This window comes from Oncorhynchus mykiss, chromosome 3 (assembly GCF_057628025.1).
Source record: "Oncorhynchus mykiss isolate SJ-2025 chromosome 3, ASM5762802v1, whole genome shotgun sequence".
Classification (NCBI taxonomy): Eukaryota; Metazoa; Chordata; class Actinopteri; order Salmoniformes; family Salmonidae; genus Oncorhynchus; species Oncorhynchus mykiss.
In genome coordinates this window covers 30,678,283-30,702,220 of record NC_143024.1, presented here as the reverse complement: position 1 = coordinate 30,702,220, position 23,938 = coordinate 30,678,283, and the positions used below count along the sequence as shown (strand labels likewise).

Sequence of the window (23,938 nt, the reverse complement as noted above, 5' to 3'; positions counted from 1 at the left end):
AGGGTAGAGAGCTGGAAAATAGTTTCCTAGGGTTAGAGGCAGAAGCTTGAAATGTAGAGTGATAGAAGTGGCTTTAGCAGCAGATACAGAGGAAGAGAAGGTAGAGAGGAGGGACTGGAAGGATGATAGAACCTCCAGAATTTTAGTTGCCCTCAGCCCTGTTCTGTAATCAGCCCTGTTCTGTAATCAGCCCTGTTCTGTAAGCAGCCCTGTTCTGTAATCAGCACTGTTCTGTAATCAGCCGTGTTATCAGCCCTGTACTGTAAGTAGTCCTGTTCTGTAAGCAGCCCTGTTTTGTAATCAGCCCTGTTCTGTAATCATCCCTGTTCTGTATGCAGCCCTGTTCTGTAAGCAGCCCTGTTCTATAATCAGCCCTGTTCTGTTAGCAGCCCTGTTCTGTAATCAGCCCTGTTCTGTAAGCAGCCCTGTTCTGTAAACAGCCCTGTTCTGTAATCAGCCCTGTTCTGTAATCAGCCCTGTTCTGTAAGCAGCCCTGTTCTGTAATCAGCCCTGTTCTGTAATCAGCCCTGTTCTGTAATCAGCCCTGTTCTGTAAGCAGCCCTGTTCTGTAATCAGCCCTGTTCTGTAAGCTTGCAATGAGTCACTCAGCCAAGGAGCACGAGGGAAGGGCCATGCCGACCAGAAGGAAAGGAGGAATAGATTTGATTTCTTAAAGGCCCAGTGCAGTCAAAATTGCGTGTTTTGTATCATATTGTACAGCAGATGATGACGCTAACACTGTAATAATGTATTTTCTTGATAGTTGCTGGTTGAAAATACAATCTACACAGGACTTTCTAATCAGCAGGTTTGAATGGGTGGAAGTTTTGGCTTTCCATGGTGACACAGTTTTTTTTTCTTTAAAAAGCCATTTTTGCCCATTTGAATGGAAATCTATTACAGTAAGGCACTTAATTGTTACCCAGAAATAATTTGATATTGATATAAAAAATGTATACTCGCAAGAAAAAAATATGAAGACTGTTTCCCCTCTGCCCCCCACCATCCCCCAAACCCAATCCTCCTCTTCATCATCATAGTCATCATCACCATCATCATTATTGTCATCTTACTGTCTAAACTGGCCTGAGAGGTTGACTATATGTCATACTGTATGTGAGCCTGAGCTACAATGTCAAGTTCCACGTCCACTGAGTATCCTACACTTCCTGTGTGGTTTCAGGGAGGGACAACTCCAACCTCCACATTACACATAACTGTTACATAACAGGGCTTTTCAACACACACACACACACACGCACGCACGCACCCACGCACCCACGCACGCACCCACGCACCAACGCGCACCCACGCGCACATGCGCACACGCACGCACGCACACACGCACACACGCACCCACGCACACACGCACACGAACACAGTCATTAACATGCTCTACTGTATTTATTTAGGGAATAGGTTAACAGAGACAAAACTAAATCTAATTCAGTTAATTGTTAAATGATATCTTACTGTTTTTCTTTAATACATCAGTGAATCCTTTCTACATGTTTTCAATGTGTTGAGAGACTCTTTCATCTCATCAGTGAAAATCATACAGGGGGTTCAGGAGTTTTTTCTTAATCAATTCGCTCTCTTGTGTTCAGATGATATCTCATTGTACATCTAGCCGTCTCATGGAACCCAGAAAGAGATATAGATATCATTCCATTGTTCCACTGAAAGCTTGGGAGAACGTACGTGGAAAACGAGTAACTGGTCGAGCGTCTGGATGTCATTGTCTCTGAGATATTGCTGCTGAGTGAATTCAAAGAGCCTGAAGCAGAGCTAAGCTGAGCCACGAGCTCTGATCGCAGCCTGATAACCACAGGACAGATCAATAAGTGTGTTGTAAAGGTTAACTGCTGTTATGTTGTACGTTGTTATTGGACTACGTGCGTCACGGTGAATGATACTGACACCCTTTCTCCTCTTCCTGTTCACTGCTGCAGGTTGGGCTGAAGTGGAGGAGGGCCATAGACGAGGGTCAAGTGTGGAAGGGTTGAACCTGTCACCTTCTGAGCCAGTCATCCATCCCCGAGACCCTAATGTGATTCCTCATAGCTTCAGCTCATGAATTCAGGTTGGTAGGGCTACAGTGGAATGTATCCTTGTCTTTATTGTTTAACTAAAATATCAATCAAGCTATTAATTACATCATCAACATCTATTGCCGCTGACCAAAGGGGATGCTACAGTATTTTGTGAAATATAGTACGCTCCTCTGTCACGGATTTCTTCCTGTGAAGGAAAGGCGGACCAAAACGCAGCGTGGTTAGAGTTTATGTTAATTTAATAAGGTAACTCAAACATGAACAGGATACAAAACAATAAACGTGAAAACCGAAACAGTCCTAACTGGTGCATAAAACTGAGGGGTGCCTCATTACTGAGGAAGCTCAGGACCGAGGGGTAGCTCAGGACCGAGGGGTAGCTCAGGACTAAGAGGTAGCTCTGGCAGGTTGACGGCTCTGGCAGATCCTGGCTGAATGGCGGCTCTGGCGGATCCTGGCTGACTGGCGGCTCTGGCGGATCCTGGCTGACTGGCGGCTCTGGCGGATCCTGGCTGAATGGCGGCTCTGGCTGATCCTGGCTGAATGGCGGCTCTGGCAGAACCTGGCTGACTGGCGGCTCTGGCGGATCCTGGCTGACTGGCGGCTCTGGCGGATCCTGGCAGACTGGCGGCTCTGGCAGATCCTGGCAGACTGGCGGCTCTGGCGGATCCTGGCTGACTGGCGGCTCTGGCGGATCCTGGCTGACTGGCGGCTCTGGCGGATCCTGGCTGACTGGCGGCTCTGGCGGATCCTGGCAGACTGGCGGCTCTGGCAGATCCTGGCAGACTGGCGGCTCTGGCGGATCCTGGCTGACTGGCGGCTCTGGCGGATCCTGGCTGACTGGCGGCTCTGGCAGCTCCATGCTGACTGGCGGCTCCATGCTGACTGGCGACTCTGGCGGCTCTGGACAGACGGGAGACTCTGGCGGCTCTGGACAGACGGGAGACTCTGGCGGCTCTGGACAGACGGGAGACTCTGGCGGCTCTGGACAGACGGGAGACTCTGGCGGCTCTGGACAGACGGGAGACTCTGGCGGCTCTGGACAGACGGGAGACTCTGCCGGCTCTGGACAGACGGGAGACTGGCGGCTCTGGACAGACAGGAGACTCTAGCGGCTCTGGACAGACGGGCAGCTCCGGCAACGCTGGAGAGGAGGAAGGCTCTGGCAGCGCTTGACTGAGGGGCTCTGTCGCCTCTGGACTGAGGGGCGGAAGCTCTGGCAGCGCCGGACAGGCGGGAGACTCCGGCTGCGCTGGAGAGGAGGAAGGCTCTGGCAGCGCTGGACAGGCGAGGCGCACTGTAGGCCTGGTGTGTGGTACCGGCACTGGTGGTACTGGGCCGAGGACACGCACCTCAGGGCGAGTGCGGGGAGCTGCCACCGGAGGGCTGATGCGTGGAGGTGGTACTGGATAGACCGAGCCTGCCCAACCTTACCTGGTTGAATGCTCCCGGTCGCCCTGCCAGTGCGGCGAGGTGGAATAGCCCGCACTGGGCTGTGCAGGCGAACCGGGGACACCATGCGTAAGGCTGGTGCCATGTACGCCGGCCCAAGTAGACGCACTGGAGACCAGATGCGTAGAGCCGGCTTCATGGCACCTGGCTCGATGCCCACTCGAGCCCGGACGATACGAGGAGCTGGTATGTACCGCACCGGGCTATACACCCGCACTGGGGACACCGTGCGCTCCACAGCATAACACGGTGCCTGCCCGGTCTCTCTCGCCCTCCGGTAAGCACAGGAAGTTGGCGCAGGTCTCCTACCTGGCTTCGCCACACTTCCTGTGTGCCTCCCCGAGAAATTTTTGGGGCTGACTCTCGGGCTTCCATCCACGCCGCTGTGCTGCCTCCTCATACCAGCGCCTCTCCGTCTTCGCTGCCTCCAGCTCTTCCTTGGGGTGGCGATAATCTCCTGGCTGTGCCAAGGGTCCTTTACCGTCCAATTCATCCTCCCATGTCCATTCCTCATTGCGCTGCTCCTGCTGCCGCTTCTCCTGCTGCACCTTGGGGCGGCGACACTCCCCTGCCTTTGCCCAGGTTCCTCTCCCGTCGAGGATTTCTTCCCAAGTCCAGAAGTCCTGATTGCGCTGCTCCTGCTGGCGCTGCCTATCACCACGCCGCTTGGTCCTGTTGTGGTGGGTGATTCTGTCACGGATTTCTTCCTGTGAAGGAGTGGCGGACCAAAACGCAGCGTGGTTAGAATTCATGTTAATTTAATAAGGTAACTCAAACATGAACAGGATACAAAACAATAAACGTGAAATCCGAAACAGTCCTAACAGGTGCATAAAACACAAAGGCAGGAAACAATCACCCACAAAATACCCAAAGAATATGGCTGCCTAAATATGGTTCCCAATCAGAGACAACAATAAACACCTGCCTCTGATTGAGAACCAATCTAGGCAACCATAGACTTACCTAGACACCTAAACTGAACACAACCCCATAAATCTACAAATGCCCCTAGACAAGACAAAACACATAAATCACCCATATCACACCCTGGCCTAACCAAAATAATAAAGAAAACAAAGATAACTAAGACCAGGGCGTGACATCCTCTCTCTAAATGCCATAGAGGAACAGCCATGGCATTAACATACAGTATATGGGGCTGAGCAATTAACAGCTTGTGCTGTACTGTAGCTACTTGGCTGCTTGTTGATGACTTTGTCTCTTGTTGCTGAGGTGCGTTAACTTGCCGGTCCTCAAGGATTATCACTGCTACCAAATTACATAACTGAACTAATGAGTTACATACTCACACAGATTCTACTGTATTCCCAACGGGCCGCCTCAGTCACTGCCTGAGTAAAATACCCCAGTGCTCCCCGAGGTCCCATAACATAACACATCCCTTCCTTCCTGTCTCTCTGTGGAAAGAAGGTAGGAGGCTACAGGGGAAACAGAGGGAATTAAGACTGAATGGAGTGGTTATTTTTACCTGAAAGGCTGTGCTGAATGAATGGTACACTTTAATAGTTTTCAGTGGGATGTTTAATTTCAGCCTCGTTAAACCTGACTGAATGCTATGCTCACCATTGTTCCACTTGGCATTCAGTCTGGCGTACCAGTCTAGTTTTATTAGAGGGTTGATAGGGAGCAAGTGTCTGCTTACTGTACTGTACTGTAGCCTACACTATTGTTCCTGATGTACATAATGTAAAGTAAGGCAACAGCTGCTTGGGGTGAACATTTCTAAAACATCATTCATGGAATAAAGGTTTTTCTCTGCATAATTCTTGCCCTGGATGGTAGACCAAATATTATTTTACCCCATCCAACACTAAACAGCATGACTGTTGACATTGTGATACGACTGAAACTGAGAACAAACAAGCACTTGCGGTAGAATAACACTTAACTGCCGGTTTGCACCACTCCTCTCACAGAGCACAAAATTGAGGTTGTGGTGTCATTTGTATTCACGGTAAAATTGCTCTGTAAATAATAGTCTGGCTTGTTTAAAGTTTCATGTTCAAGATGCGTGTAGTTTCTCAACCTTCCACCTCGTTCATTTTTTATGAACACGGCTTCATGCGTAGAACTGTAGAGCAAAACCCAACTAGCTCACAGATTTATACCAGATAAGATTAACAACTAAATAGTGTTGGTGTTATTTCCCTTGAATAGGCTTTAGGGAGGCATTCACTCAAACATGAAAGCTGCTAGTTTCCTCACAGTGTATTTAAATATTAGTCATGGCTGTTCACTGAGGTCTAAGTTATTACCTGTTGTATTTATACCATGTGACACTGCAAATGGAGACTCCTCAAACATGAGCTTTAGAGATGATTACATTTGTCTAGGAATGTAGTCTACTACACGAGGGGAAGAGAAGAGCAAGCCTGTAAGCCTGCCCAGGGAGCCTGCCCAGGGAGCCTTCCCAGGGAGCCTGCCCAGGGAGCCTTCCCAGGGAGCCTGCCCAGGCAACCATGTCTGACAAAAACACTCCTTAGATTCCATACCACTTTACAATAAGGTACCCTTATACACTTCATTCCTTAACATTATACAAGATCTCGCAACACTTTACATTAAGGTACCCTTTTCAACCCTAAGGGTAAATGGTTTATAGTCAGTTAAGTGTTCTTATTTATAATTCATTAATAAACGATATGACTTATGGGGTGATGTTATTTCTTCATAGTAGGAATTATCCAGAATCCAATAGAATATCATAGGATCCAATTCGATGGATATCATCTGTAATACAATCAAACACAACAATGATATAATCAAAAGTTTCAACTGTTGAAATTCTATATCCAGCTAGAAATCCACTTCTAATAGAACTGGAACAACTTTGCTGGAGGGGACAGATCTTCAACAATATTTATTATGTTACAATGGGCTTAGCCCCCTAATTAATGAATGTTAATTCCCTTATGGATGTCAACTGTTTATTATTTCTCTACACTGGGTTTGTTATCTTTCTAACTACTACTGTATACTACCTCTAGTCTTTATAATGAGCCTTTTAAAAGACACTTACCTCCGGATGCTAATTGTTTTTGTTTGATTTTGGTGACACTTTATCGGGACCGCTGGTTAATTAATAGCAATTATACATTAACTATTAAGAAGGCACCTTATTAATTAATAGCCTTAGATGCAATTAAATTACTGATGTACATACTAATTTGGCAACCAACTTTCCTTAATCCTGTGTAATTTCAAAGGGATTTCCAGAAACAGGAAAAGTGATTCTATTATTATAGCCTTAGTAGCTACTATAGGTGTTAATTAAGACAGTAACTAGAGGGAGCATCTAACAAGGAGGGTAAGGGCCGGCTGGATGAAGCATCTAGTGGGGAGGGGGCTGGAGAATCTAGTGGGGAGGGGGCTGGAGAATCTAGTGGGGAGGGGGCTGGAGAATCTAGTGGGGAGGGGGATGGAGAATCTAGTGGGTGGGAGCTGGAGAATCTAGTGGGGAGGGGTCTGGAGAATCTAGTGGGGAGGGGGCTGGAGAATCTAGTGGGGAGGGGCCTGGAGAATCTAGTGGGGAGGGGGCTGGAACATCTAGTGGGGAGGGGGCTGGAGAATCTAGTGGGGAGGGGGCTGGAGTTTCTAGTGGGGAGGGGGCTGGAGTTTCTAGTGGGGAGGGGGCTGGAGAATCTAGTGGGGAAGGGGCTGGAGAATCTAGTGGGGAGGGCGGCAGGAGATTTCTAGTGGGGAGGGGGCTGGAACATCTAGTGGGGAGAGGACTGTTTTAATCTAGTGGGGAGGGGGCTGGAGGATCTAGTGGGGAGGGGGCTGGAACATCTAGTGGGGAGGGGGCTTGAGTTTCTAGTGGGGAGGGGGCTGGAGATCTAGTGGTGAGGGGGCTGGAACATCTAGTCGGGAGGGGGCTGGAGGTTCTAGCGGGGAGGGGGCTGGAACATTTATTGGGGAGGGGGCTGGAACATCTAGTGGGAAGGGGTTGGAATATCTAATGGGGAGATGGTTGAAATATCTAGTAGGGAGGGGTTGGAGCATCTAGTGGGGAGAGGGGTTGGAATATCTAGTGGGGAGGGGTTGGAATATCTAGTGGGGAGAGGGGTTGGAATATCTAGTGGAGAGGGGTTGGAATATCTAGTGGGGAGGGGTTGGATTATCTAGTGGGGAAGGGTTGGAATATCTAGTGGGGAGGGGTTGGAACATCTAGTGGGGAGAGGGGTTGGAATATTTAGTGGAGAGGGGTTGGAACATCTAGTGAGGAGATGGTTGGAATATCTAGTGGGGAGGGGTTGGAACATCTAGTGGGGAGGGGTTGGAACATCTAGTGGGGAGAGGGGTTGGAGCAGTTAGTGGGGAGGGGGCTGGGGACTATGGGCTGATCGGGGAGCGGAGCAAGCTTGCGAAGGAAGAGGTGGGCTGGGAAATTACCCTGCACACCAAGACCACATTCCTCATTACTCACTAATGTTTTCTTTTATAGCTGTATTTGAGATTTTCAAGACCAAAACATGTCTTTATCAATCATGTTAAGACGTGTAGGTGTGTAATACAATGGACAGCAGTTACAAGTAAACATCTCACAATAGGAAAGTGGGATCTTAAAATTCTTGGTCCCCTAGATTACTGTCCACTGCTCACCCTCTTAATTCCACCAAACATTGAAAGCAACTGTTTCCTTCAAACTATTTTGTAGACAATCAAATGCATATGCATGCACATAATCATCCACCCAGAGTAATATTGTTCCTGTTCATTCAAGCCTTCATTTGACAGATACAAGAGGAGCTCTTGGGACCTCGGTGGCACCTTTGGTCCCATCCTAAACATTTTGTAAGAGAAATGCATTTCAGAAGGGAATATGATAGTCAACATGGACATTGTCTGGTTATGTTAATAGTAAATCCAATTATGCATTTAGCTATAGTGTAATGTCTGAGAACCTAACAAGGACCAGTGCCAATGGGGTCTACCACTGTGGAGTGGTAGACTCACAAATAGTACACTACAATCAGTAGATTGGATGTTCAGGGATGATCAAGGATTGTTATTGGCACACCTTTTACACTTACCTGTTTTCAATGACCTGCCCGAAACTATCTGTATGGCATTGTATTTGACAACTAACCTCAATAGCAGTGCAAATGCAATCATTATGAGTCACTAATACTTGGCAGACTGTTGTTTAAGTGATATTGCACATGGATATGTTCTGTTTCTGTGCATTACAAATAAGCATAGCAGCTCTCCAACTCCTGATCAATGTGATTTGACTTTAGTCGGAGTACATGAAGCACTTTCTAAATTACCCAACTGTCAGCATCCACACTAATTAATGTTTACTAAACTTGAAAGTGCATAGGCTACACTGAGAACCATAATTACAAATATGCCTTCAACAGCAATTTGTTTCTTGGTTGACAGAAAACATAAAAAGTTGGTCTTAAAATGAGCACAAAGCTAACAAAAATATGTATTTCAAACTATTTCAAGCCCGTTTTGATCCCTCAAGACATCCTATCAGTAACATGTCTCTGATCGGTGAAGAAACTACGAAACACAGTCAACCCAGCAATTAGTGCAAATTAACAGACATTTTTAAGAAATTATTTGCTTAGAAAATGGCTGCTTTGTAGTTCAAACAAATTCCACTTTGGCCTTGGAGTGGGAGTTTTTCCAGCAAATGCTTAAATCCTAAAATAAGTACTGCAATCTTCTGGCACAGACGTACTGTAATGCTTTAAAAACAATTTAGCAACTGTCATCGCTGTAATTACAGTAACTAATTACCATCCTAGGCAAACAAATAGCTTAACATAATATGCAGGCCCAATCAATTTTGAAGAAATGCAAATTCCAAAAGCAAAAAAAAAGAAGCCATTTTGGCAAACCTGAAAGGGAATACAGGGAAATAATACACTTTGTTTTATCCACACATAATTCCCAGGGAATATCATATCATGAATATTTGCATTCAGTTCTTATCAGGACATTTGCATTTGCCTCTTATCAGTCGGCAAGCCAGGCACAGCCAGATAGGGAGAGCTGCCTCCACGCAATACACACATTTCTAATGAGTCACGTCCCAGCCTGATATCATTTTGGCTAGAACTTTATCACCAAAACGAGGAGGTCATTTTTTCGTGGAGTTGGCTCATCTTGCAACTGTCTTTTGAGTTTTTTTATTTTTTGATGTGATTCAACTGAGATTCATTTTTTAAAGCCCAACAAAAAGGATTATTTTCTCTCTTCCCCCAACTGCAACAGCTCATATCAGTGGCACGTATGCCTGCAATGATTATCACTGTGTCATAAAATGTTTCAGTTTTATCCGAGTATTATTTTATTTGCCACAGCATCCCCCCTCTGAACAGACAGAGCTCATCTGCATGAAGAGAACAGCACCATTTGAAGGAGCAGCAGTGTCGACAGGCAGGCCAGGCGACAGGCTACATTCACAGACAGCTCCAACTTCCCATTTCATTTACTATACATATGCAACAGTCTCCGCAGGGGAAATTTTAAGTAATTGTTTGATAGCGTTTTTGAAAAAGGTGTTCCACAATAACAATTTCATGGTGCATTGCAGAGTATAATCATAAATGTGTATTTTCTCCTGGACGGCCGAGTCGAGGAAACACTGCAGGTCAAGTAAAGGATCCTAGTCAAATGGTCGGCTCATTAGTCCAATCTGTTTCTTCCTGCTAATAATTTTTTCCCCTCTCTGAACTACTCTGGATTGTCCCACTCTGCATGTATAAGTGATATGAATAATGATTTTCGTTGTAAAAAGTTGTTCGTGCAAAAATGTTTTGCATTAATTACAATGTTGATGTGACAAAATGTTAAACATTCTTTTGATGTAACGTAATCATGCATTAATATGCAGCATGCTCTGTTTTCTTAATGCTTTCTGACAGTTCACAGATCTTTATTCGCCGTTCGTTTTGCGTGGAATTAAAATGGCACAGAGGGGGGAAATAAATAAATAAAGACAACAGAATAATTCAGATAAACCAGACATGTCATCAGTATTGAGACAGACACACTGTAAATAATTCAAGTCAATAGTTAATTCTTTAAGCTAATATAAATGTACATCATAAATAGTCAATGAAAGGGACAATGGCAGATATATTGACCCTCCGTGTTACACACAATGCACCTGTGATTCCAGTGGTTTTAGTGTAGGTATAAGGAACAATACAGTACAGTACAACACACAGTACAGTACAATACACAGTACAGGACAATACACAGTACAGTCCAATACACAGTACAATACAGTACAGTACAATACACAGTACAGCCCAATACACAGTACAGTACAGTCCAATACACAGTACAGTACAATACAGTACAGTCCAATACACAGTACAGCACAATACACAGTACAGTACAGTACATGCAGACGCCCATGCAGAAAACAATAGACAGGTGCAAAACACCAAAAAAGAGACGTCCCATATTCTCTAAGGCTTCCTTGGTTAGGGACTTTATCTCAGGATAATAAACTGGGAGGGAATGTGAACTGTTTGCCAGCCCAGAGAAATCTTTATTCCTATGTAAAACCAGGATACTGGATGGTTTTGGAGGTTGGTCCCCTCTCTGGGTGCTGTATGGCTGCTGCAGCTTGGTAGAGGGCAGCCAGCCGGCTTCACCTTAAGTATTTCCTTTAAATCTTATCTCACCCTTTGTTTAGACAGAGGAGCAAAGACATTCCACTTTGCCAGCCCATGAACACATTGAGGCTCCATTCTGTTGTATTTCTGCAAGGATATTGTTTCAACATTACAAGGAAATGAAGGGATTGAGGTGCAATTTGTGCTTGCAATATGTATAACAAGCACAATATTTTGTATATAAAGTAGGACTGACGGCTGGACGAACAGACAGACGAACAGATAGACAAAAGTAAAGTCAGGCTGGTTGGTGGTTGTCTCCATGTGCCCCTTCTCCCAGGCTTCTCCAGGCTTGTCCTAGGCTTCTCCCAGGCTTCTCCCAGGCTTCTCCAGGCTTCTCCTAGGCTTCTCCAGGCTTCTCCCAGGCTTCTCCCAGGCTTCTCCAGGCTTCTCCTAGGCTTCCCCAGGCTTCTCCCAGGCTTCTCCCAGGCTTCTCCAGGCTTCTCCTAGGCTTCCCCAGGCTTCTCCCAGGCTTCTCCCAGGCTTCTCCCAGGCTTCTCCTAGGCTTCTCCCAGACTTCTTCCAGGCTTCTCCTAGTCTTCTCCCAGGCTTTTCCAGGCTTCTCCTAGGCTTCTCCCAGGCTTCTTCTAGGCTTCTCCCAGGCTTCTCCTAGTCTTCTTCCAGGCTTCTCCCAGGCTTCTCCCAGGCTTTTCCAGGCTTCTTCTATGCTTCTCCCAGGCTTCTTCTAGGCTTCTCCCAGGCTTCTCCTAGGCTTCTCCCAGGCTTCTTCTAGGCTTCTCCCAGGCTTCTCCTAGTCTTCTTCCAGGCTTCTCCCAGGCGTCTCCCAGGCTTCTTCCAGGCTTCTTCTAGGCTTCTCCCAGGCTTCTTCCAGGCTTCTCCTAGGCTTCTCCCAGGCTTCTTCCAGGTTCTCCCAGGCTTCTTCCAGGCGTCTCCTGGGCTTCTTCCAGGCTTCTCCTAGGCTTCTCCCAGGCTTCTTCTAGGCTTCTTCTAGGCTTCTTCCAGGCTTATTCTAGGCTTCTCCCAGGCTTCTTCCAAGCCTGCCAAGTTGTGCCAGGAGCTCAGTGCTCTATGGAGTAGTCCAACAGCACACCACACCATACCCTGCTCTGGTCTCCCTCACACTGTTTTTCAGCAGGCTGCCTCTGCCTGCCACTAACCCCATCAGCCATGTACAGCCAACAGTCCACAGGCTTGCTGTGTGTCTCTGTCTGTATCTGCCTCTCTCTCTCTCTGCCAGTCCTATCTAGGTATATATCTACCAGTCTCTCCCACCTTTCCCCAGTCTCTCTCTTACCTTTTTCTTTCTTTTTATCTCCCTCTCTCCCTTCCCTCTCTATCTCTCTCCCATTATCTCTCCCCCTCTTTCCATCTCTCTCCCCTCCTCTCTCTCACTATCTCTCTCTCCATACACCAGCATTGGGCCCAGAGTCAGGTTCTTGGTACATGTGAGGTCGATGCATTAGTGCCCCATTCTTCCCCCTCTCTCAGAGGGTGTCCGCTGTCCGCTCCGACTTCTACAACTGGTGAGCTGCCATCGAACCAAAACACTGTTAATCACAAACTCATGAGCGACTAAAGGCCTCACAAATGAGCACAGAGATGGTGTTTGCTGAGCGCGGATATGGGGGCCTTCCAAGGCAACAGAGCAGCAGGCCAGTCTTTGTCTGTGGATCTGGGGCCTCATTCTGTTTGGCTGCCTTTGGGGCCAGTGGGGACGGGATAGAAAGTCTTTGAACACAGCATTTGCAGCTTTTGAAAATAAGCTTGTGGGTGATGGAGATGTTGCTCGGGCGTAATGGATGGAGACTGAGATTAAACTGAACCTCTGTCTGTTTCTAGACAGTTGATACTGTTAGGAGTAGCAGAGATGTATTTAGATGGAATAGGCTGCTGCTGTGGTGGAAAGCTACAGTTCTGTATTAACCAATGCGAAAGTGACTTCAGAGGTCTTTTGATTCAGTAACTTAGTGCCATCAAATTCAACTATTATCTGTATGATCTTTGGCTTTCACGCAAACATCCACATACACATGCGCACACACAAACACACGAACACGAACACACACTGAAAATGGACTGTTTAGAGCGGGTGAAAAAACATATGATGGAAGACAGAGTCTGGGCTGGGTGGAGTAGTACTGATTAAGTGATTGGGAGCATTCTGTTACTGAAATGCTCTGTGCAATCCTGACGATAACATCATCTTTGGCTTTATCTCTGTTCTTGAACTTATTTTAAACATTCCCCTCTGCTCTCTCTTCATTACATACTGGCCTCTTCTTTTGGCATCCACTTTCATTACTGGACTTATCTCATACATCCTTCCTCTCTGTCACTCTGTTTATTGTGTGGCAGGGGTTCGAAGATTAGCTGTTCCCACATACTCCTAACACCCTTTTATAATGAAGGCTAGCTCCCGTCCAGCTGCATTGCACGCCGGTGCACTGCAGTGTGCAGGCCACTGCAGTGTGCAGGCCACTGCAGTGCTAGGAAGGAACTAAAGATGTATCTATAGTTGAGGTAAATTAATTAGGCTATCTGTGGAAAGATGGACCCGAAAAGAGGTGCATTTAATCTGGCATTTTTCATTTAATAGCTAATCCCATGGAAAATACCATGTGTGCTGCCCATATAATAGTATATCATCCCAGCAGATGTTTTATTCAGACCCCCCCCCCCCCCCCCCCCCCACAGCCCTTTTTCCACATTTTGTGACCTTACAGCCGTATTCTTAAATGTATAAAATAATTGTTTTTCCTCATCAATCTACACACAATACCCCATAATGACAAAGCGAAAACAGGTTTTTAGAAATGTTTGTTAATTTATTAAAGATAAAAAACAGAAATACCTTATTTACATAAGTATTCAGACCCTTTCCTATGAGACTCGAAATTGAGCTCAGGTGTATCCTGTTTGCATTGATCATCCTTGAGATGTTTTGACAATTTGATTGGAGTCAACCTGTGGTAAATTCAATTGATTGGACATGATTTGAAAAGGCACACACTTGTCTACATAAGGTCCCACAGATGACAGTGCACGTCAGAGCAAAAATCAAGCCATGAGGTCGAAGGAATTGTCCATAGAGCTCCAAGACAGGATTGTGTCGAGGCACAGATCTGGGGAAGGGTACTAAAAAATGTCTGCAGTATTGAAGGTCCACAAGAACACAATGGCCTCCATCAGTCTTAAATGGAAGACATTTGGAACCACCAAGATTCTTCTTAGAGCTGGCTGCCCGGCCTAAATGAGCAATCGGAGCAGAAGGACCATGGTCAGGGAGGTGACTCTGGGAGCTCCAGAGTTCCTCTGTGGCGATGGGAGAACCTTCCAGAAGGACAATCATCTCTGCAGCACTCCACCAATCAGGCCTTTCTGGTAGAGTGGCCAGACGAAAGCCACTCCTCAGTAAAAGGCACATGACAGGCCGCTTGGAGTTTGCCAAAAGGCACCTAAAGGACTCTCAGACCATGTGAAACAACATTCTTTAGTCTGATGAAACCAAGATTGAACTCTTTGGCCTGAAAGCCAAGCGTCACGTCTGGAGGAAACCTGGCACTATCCCTACCGTGAAGCATGGTGGTGGCAGCATCATGCTGTGGGGATGTTTTTCAACGACAGGGGCTTGGAGACTAGTCAGGATCGAGGGAAAGATGAACGGAGCAAAGTACAGAGAGAGGTAAAGAGGTAGAGGTAAAGGTAAAGGTAGAGGTAAAGCTTCACCTTCCAATAGGACAAGGACCCTAAGCACACAGCCAAGATAACGCAGGAGCGGCTTCGGGAAGCCTCTGAATGTCCTTGAGTGGCCCAGCCAGAGCCTGGACATGAACCCGATCGAACATCTCTGGAGAGACCTGAAAATAGCTGTGCTGTGACGCTCCTCATCCAACCTGACAGAGCTTCTGAGGATATGCAGAGAAGAATGGGAGAAACTCCCCAAATAGAGGTGTGCCAAGCTTATAGCGTCATACCCAAGAAGAATCAATGCTGTAATAGCTGCCAAAGGTGCTTCAACAAAGTACTGAGTAAAGGGTCTGAATACTTATGTACATTTGATATTTAATTATTTATTATTATTAAAAAAATGTAAACCTGTTTTTGCTTTGTCATTACGGGGCATTGTGTGTAGTTTGATGAGGGAAAAAAACAATTGAATCCATTTTAGAATAAGGCTGCAACAGAATTTCGGAAAAGTCAAGGGCTCTGAATACTTTCCGAATGCGCTGTAGGTGTCTGATAGTATTTGATTGATAAAGAAAAGTGTGCCTTGAATCAACTGAGAGTAGCCCTATTTGGCCCATTAGCCTTAAAAGGCTATTAGCCATATTAGCCTTATTAGCCCTGTTGGGCCTATTAGCCTATTAATCCTATTATCCCTGTTAGCCCTGTTAGCCCTATTAGGCATATTAGCCTATTAACCATATTAGCCATGTTAGCCCTATTAGGTCTATTAGCATATTAAGCATATTATCCATGTTAGCCCTGTTAGGCCTATTAGCCTATTAACCCTATTAGCCTATTAGCCCTGTTAGCCCTATTAACCCTGTTAGCTCTGTTAGCCCTGTTAGCCTATTAGCCCTGTTAGGCCTATTAACCCCGTTAGCCCTGTTAGCTCTATTAGCCCTGTTAGCCCTATTAACCCTGTTAGCCCAATTAGGACTATTATCCCTGTTAGCCCTGTTAGCCCTATTATCCCTGTTAGCCCTATTAACCCTGTTAGCCCTGTTAGCCCTATTAACCCTGTTAGCCCTGTTAGGACTATTATCCCTGTTAACCCTGTTAGCCCTATTAGGACTATTATCCCTGTTAGGCCTATTATCCCTGTTAACCCTGTTAACCCTATTAGGACTATCATCCCTGTTAGGCCTGTTAGCCTTGTTAGCCCTATTGGGACTATTATTCCTGTTAGCCCTGTTACTCCTATTAGGACTAGTATTCCTTCTAGCCCTATTATCCCTGTTAGCCCTATTAACCATGTTAGCCCTGTTAGCCCTATTAGGACTATTATCCCTGTTAGCCCTGTTAGCCCTATTAGGACTATTATCCCTGTTAGCCCTATTAGCCCTGTTAGTCCTATTAACCCTGTTAGGACTATTAACCCTGTTAGCCCTGTTCACCCTATTAGTCCTATCATCCCTGTTAGGCCTGTTAGCCATGTGAGCCCTATTGGGACTATTATTCCTGTTAGCCCTGTTTGCCCTATTAGGACTATTATCCCTGTTAGGCCTGTTAGCCCTGTTAGCCCTATTAGGACTATTATCCATGTTAGCCCTATTATCCCTGTTAGCCCTATTAACCATGTTAGCCCTATTAGGACTATTATCCCTGTTAGGCCTATTATCCCTGCTAACCCTGTTAACCCTATTAGGACTATCATCACTGTTAGGCCTGTTAGCCCTGTTAGCCCTATTGGGACTATTATTCCTGTTAGCACTGTTAGCCCTATTAGGACTATTATCCATGTTAGGCCTGTTAGCCCTGTTAGCCCTATTAGGACTATTATCCCTGTTAGCCCTATTATCCCTGTTAGCCCTATTAACCATGTTAGCCCTATTAGGGCTATTATCCCTGTTAGCCCTATTAGCCCTGTTAGTCATATTAACCCTGTTAGGACTATTAACCCTGTTATCCCTGTTAGCCCTCTTAGGACTATTATTACTGTTAGCCCTATTAGCCCTGTTGGTCCTATTAACCCTGTTAGGACTATTAACCCTGTTAGCCCTGGTAGCCCTATTAGTCCTATTAACCCTGTTAGCCCTATTAACCATGTTAGGACTATTAACCATGTTAGCCATGTTAGCCCTATTAGTCCCATTAACCCTGTTAGCCCTATTAGTCCTATTAACCCTGTTAGCCCTATTAACCCTGTTAGGACTATTAACCCTGTTAGCCCTATTAGCCCTGTTAGTCCTATTAACCCTGTTAGGACTATTAACCCTGTTAGCCCTGTTAGCCCTCTTAGGACTATTATCCCTGTTAGCCCTATTAGCCCTGTTAGTCCTATTAACCCTGTTAGGACTATTAACCCTGTTAGCCCTGTTAGCCCTATTAGTCCTATTAACCCTGTTAGCCCTATTAACCCTGTTAGGACTATTACCCATGTTAGCCCTGTTAGCCCTATTAACCCTGTTAGGACTATTATCCCTGTTAGCCCTATTAGCCCTGTTAGTCCTATTAACCCTGTTAGGACTATTAACCCTGTTAGCCCTATTAACCCTGTTAGGACTATTAACCATGTTAGCTCTGTTAGCCCTATTAGTCCTATTAACCCTGTTAGCCCTATTAACCCTGTTAGGACTATTAACCATGTTAGCCCCTATTAGGGCTATTATCCCTGTTAGGGCTAGGGCTGTATCCCTATCCCTATTAGCCCTGTTAGTCCTATTAACCCTGTTAGGACTATTAACCCTGTTATCCCTGTTAGCCCTCTTAGGACTATTATCCATGTTAGCCCTATTAGCCCTGTTAGTCCTATTAACCCTGTTAGGACTATTAACCCTGTTAGCCCTGTTAGCCCTATTAGGACTATTATCCCTGTTAGCCCTATTAGCCCTGTTAGTCCTATTAACCCTGTTAGGACTATTAACCCTGTTAGCCCTATTAACCCTGTTAGGACTATTAACCATGTTAGCCCTGTTAGCCCTATTAGTCCCATTAACCCTGTTAGCCCTATTAGTCCTATTAACCCTGTTATCCCTATTAACCCTGTTAGGACTATTAACCATGTTAGCCCTGTTAGCCCTGTTAGCCCTATTAACCCTGTTAGCCCTGTTAGGACTATTATCCCTGTTAACCCTGTTAGCCTTATTAGGACTATTATCCCTGTTAACCCTGTTAACCCTATTAGGACTATCATCCCTGTTAGGCCTGTTAGCCCTGTTAGCCCTATTGGGACTATTATTCCTGTTAGCCCTGTTAGCCCTATTAGGACTATTATCCCTGTTAGCCCTATTAGCCCTGTTAGTCCTATTAACCCTGTTAGGACTATTAACCCTGTTAGCCCTGTTAGCCCTATTAGTCCTATTAACCCTGTTAGCCCTGTTTGGACTATTATCCCTGTTAACCCTATTAGCCCTATTAGGACTATTATCCATGTTAGGCCTATTATCCCTGTTAACCCTGTTAACCCTATTAGGACTATCATCCCTGTTATGCCTGTTAGCCCTGTTAGCCCTATTGGGACTATTATTCCTGTTAGCCCTGTTAGCCCTATTAGCACTATTATCCCTGTTAGGCCTGTTAGCCCTGTTAGCCCTATTAGGACTATTATCCCTGTTAGCCCTATTTTCCCTGTTAGCCCTATTAACCATGTTAGCCCTGTTAGCCCTATTAGGACTATTATCCCTGTTAGCCCTGTTATCCCTATTAGGACTATTATCCATGTTAGCCCTATTAACCATGTTAGCCCTGTTAGCCCTATTAGGACTATTATCCCTGTTAGCCCTATTAGCCCTGTTAGTCCTATTAACCCTGTTAGGACTATTAACCCTGTTAGCCATGTTAGCCCTATTAGTCCTGTTAACCCTGTTAGCCCTATTAGGACTATTATCCCTGTTAGGCCTATTAGCCCTGTTAGCCCTATTGGGACTATTATTCCTGTTAGCCCTGTTAGCCCTATTGGTACTATTATTCCTGTTAGCCCTGTTAGCCCTATTAGCACTATTATCCCTGTTAGGCCTGTTAGCCCTGTTAGCCCTATTAGGACTATTATCCCTGTTAGCCCTATTTTCCCTGTTAGGCCTATTAGCCCTGTTAACCCTGTTAACCCTATTAGGACTATCATCCCTGTTAGGCCTGTTAGCCCTGTTAGCCCTATTGGGACTATTATTCCTGTTAGCCCTGTTAGCCCTATTAGGACTATTATCCCTGTTAGCCCTGTTAGCCCTATTAGGACTATTATCCCTGTTAGCCCTATTAACCATGTTAGCCCTGTTAGCCCTATTAGGACTGTTATCCCTGTTAGCCCTGTTAGCCCTATTAGGACTATTATCCCTGTTAGCCCTATTAGCCCTGTTAGTCCTATTAACCCTGTTAGGACTATTAACCCTGTTAGCCCTGTTAGCCCTATTAGTCCTATTAACCCTGTTAGCCCTATTAACCCTTTTAGGACTATTAACCATGTTAGCCCTGTTAGCCCTATTAGTCCCATTAACCCTGTTAGCCCTATTAGTCCTATTAACCCTGTTAGCCCTATTAACCCTGTTAGGACTATTAACCCTGTTAGCCCTATTAGTCCTATTAACCCTGTTAGCCCTATTAACCCTGTTAGCCCTATTAACCCTGTTTGCCCTATTAAGACCAGTATCCCTGTTAGGCCTGTTAGCCCTGTTAGGACTATTATCCCTCTTAGCCCTGTTAGCCCTATTAGGACTATTATCCCTCTTTGCCCTGTTAGCCCTGTTAGGACTATTATCCCTGTTAGGCCTGTTAGCCCTATTAGGACTATTATCCCTGTTATGCCTGTTAGCCCTATTAGGACTATTATCCCTGTTAGGCCTGTTAGCCCTATTAGGACCAGTATCCCTGTTAGGCCTGTTAGCCCTGTTAGCCCTATTAGGACTATTATCCCTCTTAGCCCTGTTAGCCCTATTAGGACTATTATCCCTGTTAGGCCTGTTAGCCCTATTAGGACTATTATCCCTGTTAGGCCTGTTAGCCCTATTAGGACCAGTATTCCTGTTAGGCCTGTTAGCCCTGTTAGCCCTATTAGGACCAGTATCCCTGTTAGGCCTCTTAGCCCTGTTAGCCCTATTAGGACTATTATCCCTCTTAGCTCTGTTAGCCCTATTAGGACTATTATCCCTGTTAACCCTGTTAGCCCTATTAGGACCAGTATCCCTGTTAGGCCTGTTAGCCCTGTTAGCCCTGTTAGGACTATTATCCCGCTTAGCCCTGTTAGTCCTATTAGGACCAGTATCCCTGTTAGGCTTGTTAGCCCTGTTAGCCGTATTAGGACTATTATCCCTCTTAGCCCTGTTAGCCCTATTAGGTCTATTATCCCTGTTAGTCCTGTTAGCCCTGTTAGCCCTATTAGGACTATTATCCCTGTTAGGCATGTTATGCCCTGTTAGCCCTATTAGGACTATTATCCCTGTTATCCCTGTTAGCCCTATTAGGCCCAGTGTGTGCTGTGTGCTGCATGGGCTTTAAGGCACATGGCTGAATGAATGCAGCTAGAGTATATTTACTGCCAAGAAATCAAGGCCTCCTCATCCTCATACTGTACACATACTTCATAGTGTGAAAGATGGGGATTGGTTACTGAATGTTACGTTTTAATACCCAGAATCAGTCTGCATGTGAATTAAGTATCATCTGAAGCAATAAGATGTCAGCTGTAGGCCTAGTACTCTGACAATTTGTTTTAGATTAGTCTAATTGTCTTATTTGTTTCTGCATGCACATGGTGATCAGTAAGCTGTAGTGTCTTCTCACCATACAGCCTTGGCCAGTGGAATACTGCAGAAAGCACATATTGAGTGTGTATTGAGTGTGTATTGACATCTTACTGCCTCTGAAGCTAAGCAGGGTTGGTCCTGGTCAGTCCCTGGATGGGAAACCAGATGCTGCTGGAAGTGGTGTTGGAGGGCCACTAGGAGTCACTCTTTCCCCTGGTCCCCCAAAAATATACCAATGCCCCAGGGGACATTGCCCTGTGTAAGGTGCCATCTGTCGGTTGAGACGTTAAACAGGTCTCCTGACTCTCTGTTGTCACTAAAGTTCCCATGGCACTTATTGTAAGGGTAGGGGTGTTAACCCCGATGTCTTGACTATATTTCCAATCTGGTCCTCATATCGTCATGGCCACCTAATTATCCCCAGCTTCCAATATACTCATTCATCCCTCCTCCTCTCCCCTGTAACTATTCCCCAGGCTGTTGCTGTAATGAGAATGTGTTCTCGGTCAATTTACCTGGTTAAATCAAATTAAAAACAATGAATGTTAATACTGTATCATGGATTATTACAAGGAATGGAAAAGGAATGTATCCCAATGAGCCGACGATATCATCAATGAGATTCCTGTCTCAGTCCCGCTTTCTGCATGCAGGGAAACCTTTCCACTTCCAACAAAACGATACGCTGTCTTTCTCATCTGCACCATATCACCCCGTCTGTACTGCAGAAATGTAATTGCATCACTCAACAAGCAGGTTAAGATGGAGGGCTGGAGAAATTAACATATTCATTTTTCTTTTTTACATTGAACATTTCCCAGTTGTTTTAATAACCAATCTCAGACCTGTGATCTAATCTACACGAACAGTACAAGTAATTAAAGTTAAAATTAATTACTGTCTTTGCTGATATTCTAATAACAGGGCTTTGAGTTTTGTAGCCAGGAAGTTGATATTTTGTCATCCGTGTTTTATCTCTTACGGCCGTGCATGATTGTCTGTACTTAATGTAGCCAGGAAGGAGAGCAGGAAATGGCAGATAAAGAGGAAATACTCTCCTTTCCCCACACTCCTGACCGTAGCACCCCTCTTGACAGCTTTCACCCCCCACCACCACCCTCTTCTTCTTTTACCGCTTCCTTTATCATGACAGTATTTAGAGAAGATATGGTAAGACTGAGCAGGCCTTATGACTGCCTTTTGATAGAAATTATACAATTGTTCATTAGCTAGTGGAGATAATGCCCCCTCAGGTCCCGTCTTCTCCCTTTGGCATCTCATTTAGCACAGGGAGCATTCAGCTCGGCATACAGTACCCTGCCACGCGGCTATAGACGTGACACCACACAGAGCCCTGCTCTGAGCTGAACGTCTCTCTGCCACAGAGACAGTGCTATTGGAAATGTCAAGCTATCTGAAGGGGAATGTATGGCCTATAGGCCCTGAACACACTCTAATAAGCATGGTGGTGAGTGTCCCTGTGGTGTGTGTATGAGTGATGCTACTACGACGCTTGTCCTGTCATTTTTCCTATAGGCCATTATGTTTCAAAGGGAAATGGTCTGCTAATACTGAATGTCATTGATCAGATAGAGATACAGGAGAGGCATAGTTAACTTTTATTCAATAACAATTTGGAGCGGCTAAAATAATGAATGTAAAGATTTCATCATTTCGTGCTACACGTCTTAATGCTAACACATGCAATATGGATAACTTTGGCCATCGTATGGTTCAAAGAGTTGTGTCAGCTCAAGTGGAAATTACCTTAAGAAGTCAGGTGCAGTGTGTTTGTCTATAATGCGCCTTTGGTTGATTCTCAACCTAATTATACTGTATGCTAATACACTTTCTTCTGACTTTAGTGTTTTCCTTTATAAACTCAAAAGCTACATATAAGTAATGAGCGCTGGTCATATCACACTGAATCTACAGTTATACTGTGCAAAACAATCATCATTCTCTATGCCAAGAACAGACCAACGTGTTGTGACAAACAGCCACGTTCCCCTCGTCGTCTCCTGGATCATCTATAAGGCGATTTCAACGTGCAGAAGATCAACTGTTTGGAGAGGGAAGACTGTGAGACAGACAGGGGATTAGAATCGACTGCCGGATCAGAATGAGATGAACATTACATTCAGAGCCACACGGGTTTATCTGCCCTTTCACGACTACTGTCATCATCTGAGAGTTCCCCTCAGCCCAGCCGCCTCGCGCCTCGCAGCCAAGATGACAAGCTTTCTGTTCTGCCTTTCGGCCTCAAAAAGTTGCACTTCTGGAAAAAAGTTGTCTTGCAAAACTTTTGTCCCAGCGATCCGCCACAGAACCTATAACAGTTGTTTGAACGAATGAGCCAAATGAAGAAGTCTGGAGGTACCATATCCTATAGGTGAAAATCATGGAATCAAATACCTACATCGAAGGCAAAGAAATCAATGTTTCTGAAAGAGATATGAGAGTGAAATATTTGATTAGAATACATGGGGAAATGTCCTATGCTACAAGCCTTTTGGACATTTCTGGCAAAAGTCTCGAGTATGACATTTATTTTTTAATTGCAAAGTCCTTTATGCAAAATAAACATATTGAATGATTATGTGCTAATGTTCAAGTTACACATATCTCCAGTCAGAACGTTTGAATGGAGATTTTAATTGCAGAAAAGCATGTGTGGCCCAATGCTTCATTCAAAGGTCCCTAATTCCTTAGTAGACAGCCATCGACATTTATTGGTGATGCAAGGAAAGGCATCTTCATTTTTTGGGGGTTTTATGCCCTGACATTGGTGGCTTCATATATGTAGTGGGCTGTTATGTCTAAAGGTCTCAGTGAAGGATTGAAGTGGACTTCAGATAGACGGCCTGGCCTCTATACATGTGCCATGCAGTTCACAAACACACGTTTGGCGTTAACATTAATGTTGTCGCTCAGTGTGAGAGATCTGTAACGTTAAAACATGGCTCTATTTCAACACATCATATCTTATCCCAGCCCCATGGACAGTGTTTGTAGAGTAGGGTAAGGAAGTGGATACCCTCCTGTGAGGCTTGGCATGCTGTACTACTGCTACTGAGCCACAGTGGTGTCTATGGCTGTGGCTGTGTAACCATCTCCCATGGTACTAGACACGTTATGAGAGGTGATTAGACTATCTATGTCTGTGTCTGAGGGGACAACAGATGGAGCGACAGGACGTTGTGGAGGGGCGATGGTAATTAGGGGGAGAAAGGAGAGAGAACGGCAGCTTCAGAGCCACTGAGTTAAGTGAAGTCTTAAACAACACTACCCGAGTGGTACGGGCGCTTGTGTTGCCCTTTGGCCACTCAACATGCCACTGTTACACTCTGCTAGAGTGTTTTCACATTACATGTATTTTCCCCTACTTTTGGGGAAAAAATAT

At 45.3% G+C, this 23,938-nt stretch overlaps 1 long non-coding RNA gene across 1 annotated transcript in view; it reads left to right on the top strand.

The window, feature by feature from the left end:
- LOC149984499 (uncharacterized) overlaps positions 1-23,938 on the top strand; it is a 64,360-nt gene that overhangs the window by 31,682 nt on the left and 8,740 nt on the right. The window contains exon 2 of the long non-coding RNA XR_016493521.1: positions 1,953-2,083. This is a non-coding gene — a long non-coding RNA (uncharacterized LOC149984499). The remainder of the gene's footprint in view (positions 1-1,952; positions 2,084-23,938) is intronic.